Source organism: Callorhinchus milii, unplaced genomic scaffold, assembly GCF_018977255.1.
Source record: "Callorhinchus milii isolate IMCB2004 unplaced genomic scaffold, IMCB_Cmil_1.0 Scaffold1, whole genome shotgun sequence".
NCBI lineage: Eukaryota > Metazoa > Chordata > Chondrichthyes > Chimaeriformes > Callorhinchidae > Callorhinchus > Callorhinchus milii.
Window position 1 is genome coordinate 72189666 of NW_024704742.1, and position 6073 is coordinate 72195738.

At 49.1% G+C, this 6073-nt stretch overlaps 1 long non-coding RNA gene across 1 annotated transcript; it reads left to right on the forward strand.

The window, feature by feature from the left end:
* Positions 1-2726: 2726 nt before the first annotated feature.
* LOC103173775 lies at positions 2727-4909 on the forward strand. Its single transcript, XR_487161.2, has 3 exons — positions 2727-2904; positions 3340-3433; positions 4834-4909. It is a non-coding gene; the product is annotated as an uncharacterized LOC103173775 (long non-coding RNA).
* The last annotated feature ends 1164 nt before the right edge of the window (positions 4910-6073 follow it).

The window sequence follows — 6073 nt, forward strand, 5'->3', positions numbered from 1 at the left end:
CTGAAGGGGTTCGAATAATGAATGGGTGGAGAGGAAAGAGGCAGCTGGGAGGCACAACTCTTCAAGACCTTGGACAAGAAGGGGAGGTTGGAGATGGGCCGGTAGCTTGATAGCTGGACGCATCAAGGGAAGGTTTTTTCAAGTGGGAGTGATGGTGGCAGTTTTTAAGGGAATGGGAACTGAGTTACGGGATTCCACACTCTCACACACACACTCACTTTCTCTCTGACACACACACACTCATTCTCACACTCGCTCTTACACAATGTCTCTCTGACTCACACTCAGTCTAGTGCCCTCTCTCTGTGTCTCTCAGCGTTTGTATTGCTTAGCCAGGTGTCTGACACATATGGAAACCCTCTCTGTGCAGCGCAATCTCCAAAACAATCTGAGTCCACATAAGTATGCCTCCTGCACATGGAAATCTCTGTCTGGAATGGAATGTGCTCTCTCTCCCTGGAGAGCCACACCTGCCTAATACCACACAGTATAACAGTACAGTATAAACTTCACATTTATAGGAATCCGGTTTGTTAGTCAATTGGGGATCGCTTTTCTGGGGTAATAATTCCCCCCCCCAAAAAAAATTGGTCATCAATCCATGACTGTTTGTGGGACATTGCTGTGCAATTGGCTGCCGCGTTCCCCACAAATATAACAGTCAATTCACTTTACAGTTATTCTGTGAAGCGCTTTGGACGTCCTCCGACTGAAAGCGCTATATCAAATCAAGGATTATTATTATTATTATATAGCTCCTCTCACATTGGATGATGACCCAAAGCTGGAAACTCGAGTGAAGATGTGTGTGGGAGCTGTTAAAGTGAATTGACTGTATATTTTGTGGGCAAAACATGGCGGTGAATTGCGCACAGCGGTGCCCCACAAACAGTCGTGGATTGAAGTGACCAATTTATTCAGGTTTCCGTGCTGCCCATAGCACAGAAACTGCCCTGGTCAAGGTCACCAATGACATCCTGACCATCTGTGACCAGGGCTCCCTCTGCCTCCTCATCCTCCTCGACCTATCGGCAGCATTCGATACGGTCGACCATGCTATCCTCCTCCACCGCTTGTCCTCCCACCTCAACCTTCAAGGCCCTGTCCTTGAGTGGTTTAGGTTGTACCTCTCCCACCATCTTCACTTTGTTTCCACGAACGGCTTTTCCTCCAGCCCCCGCACTGTCTCGTGCGGTGTCCCTCAGGGCTCTGTCCTCGGGTCCCTCCTCTTCACCCTCTATATGCTCCCCTGTGGTGACATCATCCGCAGACATGGGGTTAACTTCCACATGTATGCGGATGACACCCAACTCTACCTTTCCTCCTCTACTCTCAACTCCACGACCCCCGATGCCCTGACAGACTGCCTGTCCGACATCGAGTCCTGGACGAGAGACAACTTTCTTCAGCTCAACGTGCGTAAAACTGAGGTCCTCCTGATTGGCTCACGTCAGCGCCTCCGCACCTCAGGCGCTGACAGCATCAGCATCCAGGCTGCACTCTCCACCTCTCAAAGCCATCAGGAACCTCGGGTTCTGTTCGACCCTGAGCTGTCCTTTCTCCCTCATATCCGCACCACAACTGGCACCGCCTTCCATCACCTCCGGAATATCGCCAGATTACGGCACTACCTCACCCCTCACGCTGCTGAAACCCTGGTTCACGCCTTTATCACCTCAAGGCTGGACTATGGGAACTCTCCCCTCGCCGGCCTTCCCGCCACCTCCCTCCACACTGCAGGTCATTCAGACCTCTGCAGCTCGTGTACTGTCCCGCACCAGGCCTCGCGACCACTATCACTCCCACCCTCGCTCGCCTCCACTGGCTCCCCATCCCCCAGAGGATCGAATTCAAGATCCTCACCCTCACCTACAAGGCCATTCAGGCCTCGCTCCCTCCTACCTCTCCGACCTACTATCCCCTACCTACCTGCCCGTACCCTCCGTTCCTCTGGCTCCGTCTGCTCCACATCCCCCGCCCCAACCGCCCTACCATCGGTGGTCGGGCCTTCAGCCTCTCAGTCCCGAGGCTCTGGAACTCCATCCCCCAGTGCCTTGCCGCTTCCTCCCTTTCCTCCTTCAAGGCCGGTCTCAAGACCTTTCTCTTGACCGAGCCTTCAGCTCCCCTCTCGACTCTCTACCCCCTCCTCGCTCCCTCCCTTCCCTCCCCTCGACCATTTCCCCCCTCCCAATGCTCAGGTCTTGACCCAACTGTCCAGCGCCTTGGGACGTCCTCCCGACGTGAAAGGCGCTCTATAAATGGAATCTTGTTGTTGTTGTAGAGCACTCCCAAGCGAGACCTGTTTTTGATTCCCGACAGGGCGAAACGTTGGGCAAGTTTCCTTACTCCACGCACCTTTGTTTACCAAGCAGTAAGTAAGAAACTGGTTGTTATTGGTCGATTGGCGGATTGCTTTTCTGGGGTAGAGAGTGTGTGTGTGTGAGGGAGAATGAGCATATGTGTGAGAGGGGGAGAGCATGTGGGTGTGTGAGAGGGAGTGTGTGTATTGTATGTGTGTTGCATGTGAGAGGGAGAGCAAGCCTGTGAATGTGCGTGAGTGTGTGTGTGAAAGAAAACAGCTTGTGTGTGTGTGTTTGCACTGACAATGCTACGCTCTCTCCCCCCATCAGTGCACTGGAGCCTGAGGCTTGCCCGTGAGCTCAGAGTCCCTGCTGCGGCTGGCGGACCTGGAGTGAGGGAGAGCCTCTGGGTGTGACTCGGCCCCTGTGCAGTGCTGGCTGGGCTCTGACCTGCTGTGTGTAGCAGGGAGGGAGGTGAGGGGTTAACTGACAGCCTCAGAGTGGCCAATCACTTCTAGGTTTTACTTTCATTTCTCAATTCTTCCGCTCGGAGCCCGGTTCAGATCTGGTGACTGGCTGGTAACCAGCAACTGTGGAGTTTAAGGTGAGCTGGTAACTAGTGGCTGTGTGGTAACCCGGAGGAAGCTAGCCCCTCACATGAGGGACAGGGGAAAAGAGTGTGGGGGGGAGTGAGGAGTGGGTGAAGACTTGTGTGGAGTATAAACACTGGCACAGACTGGTTGGGCCGAGTGGCCTGTTTCCGTGCTGTACAGTCTGTGGCCTTGGAGTTAAACTGAGCTGGTAACTGGCAGCTATAGCAATGCTTGCATTTGATAAAGTGTCTTGTCGTCGAAACGTCTCAAAACGTTTCACAGGTTAAACTAAATTTAATTGACCGCAACTATGAAGTTAAGCTGAGCTGGTAACTAACAGCCACGGAGTTAAATTGAGCTGGTAACTAGTTGGGGGTGGGGGTGGGGGGGGAGGGAGGGAACACTGGGTAAGCGGACGTTGATTGCCGGCTGATTTGGTGTAACAGGCGGAGACACTGGTCGAGGAGCCATCGGGAAGATTGGAGCAAAAGTCAACCCTTCACCTGACTCCCACGGGACTGATGGATCGCTGGGTGTTTGGTAATGTGTGGACGAGAATTCCATCTGGGAACGGGATTAGTAATAATCCTTTCATTTGATATAGAGACTTATCACGTCATTGAGACGTTTCAAATTGCTTCACGGAATATATTGTAAAGTGGATTGACTGCATTTTGTGGGCGAAATGTGGCAGCCAATTGCACACAGCAGTGACCCACAAACAGCTGTGGATTGAGTGACCACTTTTTTTTTGGAGGGATTATTACTCACGGAAAGCGATCCGCCGATCGACTAACAACTGGGTTCCTACTTACTGCTAGCCAAACAGAGGCATGTGGAGTAAAGAAACTTGCCTAAGGGGTTGCCCCGCCCGGGAATTGAACTCGGGTCCTCTCGCTTGCAAGGCAAGCAAACTACAGGACTGCACAAGATTAGGAGTAAAGTTCTGTCCTAGACTGGGATTGAGAGCGGGGCTTTGCTCGGAGCTGGGCCTAGGAGCGGAGCTTTGCCTAGACACTGGGATCAGGCAATTGAGTCTAATAGTTTAGGTTGCCAGATAACCAAGCTCACTAGAGCAGTTTAGTTCAATTATCCACTGCAAAGTGACAGAAAGGCAGATAGTTCCCTGAACAGCGGCCTCACTACTCTCTTCCCAAATCTCTTCAAACAAGTCACAGCTACAGTGACCCACTGGTCAAATCGAAACCCACTTATTTTCTTAGCTTGCCTTCCTACAATTCTCACCAAAGCCATCTGCATTGTCTCACAGATACCATTTTCTTGTTTCACTTCTCATATTACAAAGACCATATATTTACACATTCCTTTTCTACATGACTGACTGCACCAACAAACACAAGGACACCAGATAAGGAAAGAAAACATTAATTGGGGCTAGCAAGGTTACAAAGCAAACTTTACAGCAGAACAACAGCATAATGGTCAGTTCAACAAAGTTTCATCAGTCAATAGGAGTTTTGCTCAGAGGCTGGGATTGGGAGCAAAAGTTTGCTCAGAAGCCAGGGAATTTTTCAAGGAATTGTCACTGGTGGGGACTGAACTCAAAAAGGGCACTTTTATCCCACTGCTAGAAACATTAAACACAGATCTCTACAGATAAAGCAATGCTTCCTGTATTTGTTTCAAATCTTAAGATGATTAAAATAATATGAAAGCAGGAATCTATTAAGTAATAATCATGCAATGTCACAAATTATCAAATAATAGTCTGTAAAAAAAAGGTGACTGCTTGACCCATGCTGACGAATTCATTATTTAGTATTAATATTATGGAAGAGCAATTTACTGCTGGGAAATTCCTAGGGCTGGTGGAGATTCTCCCCACTATACATTAAAAAAAATGCCCTATCGGAGGCTGACTATCTGGGACGAGGCAACGTTCAGTGGTGGTTAGTTAATATTTGGGGTTTCATCCACAGCAGGAATGGGCTACAGTGAGGAAGAGGATGAAGATGATGACGATGATGATGAAGACTATGGGTCGGGGGATGAGTGTGAGGAAGATGAGGAACGCAGGGAGCAGGTCCCAGTCAGCACCTTCTGTGGGCTGCGGAGACTGAAGGGGTTTGGATAATGAATGGGTGGAGAGGAAAGAGAGCAGCTGGGAGGCAACAACTCGTTCAAGCACCTTGGACAAGAAGGGGAGGTTGGAGATGGGCCGGTAGCTTGATAGCTGAGACGCATCAAGGGAAGGTTTTTTCAAGGTGGGAGTGATGGTGGCAGTTTTTAAGGGAATGGGAACTGAGTTACGGGATTCCAGACTCTCACACACACACTCACTTTCTCTCTGACACACACACACTCATTCTCACACACTCGCTCTTACACAATGTCTCTCTGACTCACACTCAGTCTAGTGCCCTCTCTCTGTGTCTCTCAGCGTTTGTATTGCTTAGCCAGGTGTCTGACACATATGGAAACCCTCTCTGTGCAGCGCAATCTCCAAAACAATCTGAGTCCACATAAGTATGCCTCCTGCACATGGAAATCTGTCTGGAATGGAATGTGCTCTCTCTCTCCCTGGAAAGCCACACCTGCCTAATGCCACACAGTATAACAGTACAGTATAAACTTCACATTTATAGGAATCCGGCTTGTTAGTCAATTGGCGGATCGCTTTTCTGGGGGTAATAATTCCCCCCCCCCAAAAAAAATTGGTCACTCAATCCATGACTGTTTGTGGGACACTGCTGTATGCAATTGGCTGCCGCGTTTCACCCACAAAATATAAAGTCAATTCACTTTACAGTATATTCTGTGAAGCGCTTTGAGACTTCTCGAAAACTTGATAAGGCGCTATATCAAATACAAGGTTTATTATTATTATTATTATATAGCTCCTCTCACATTGGGATGATGACCCAAAGCTGGAAACTCGAGTGAAGATGTGTGTGGGAGCTGTAAAGTGAATTGACTGTATATTTTGTGGGCAAAACATGGCGGCGAATTGCGCACAGCGGTGCCCCACAAACAGTCGTGGATTGAAGTGACCAATTTATTATTTTTTTGAAGAAATTATTACCCTCAGAAAAGCAATCCGCCAATCGACTAACAACTGGGTTGCAATTTACTGCTAGGTAAACAGAGGTGTGTGGAGTAAAGAAACTTGCTTAACATTTCTGAAAAGCACTATATCAAATGCAAGGATGATTATTATTA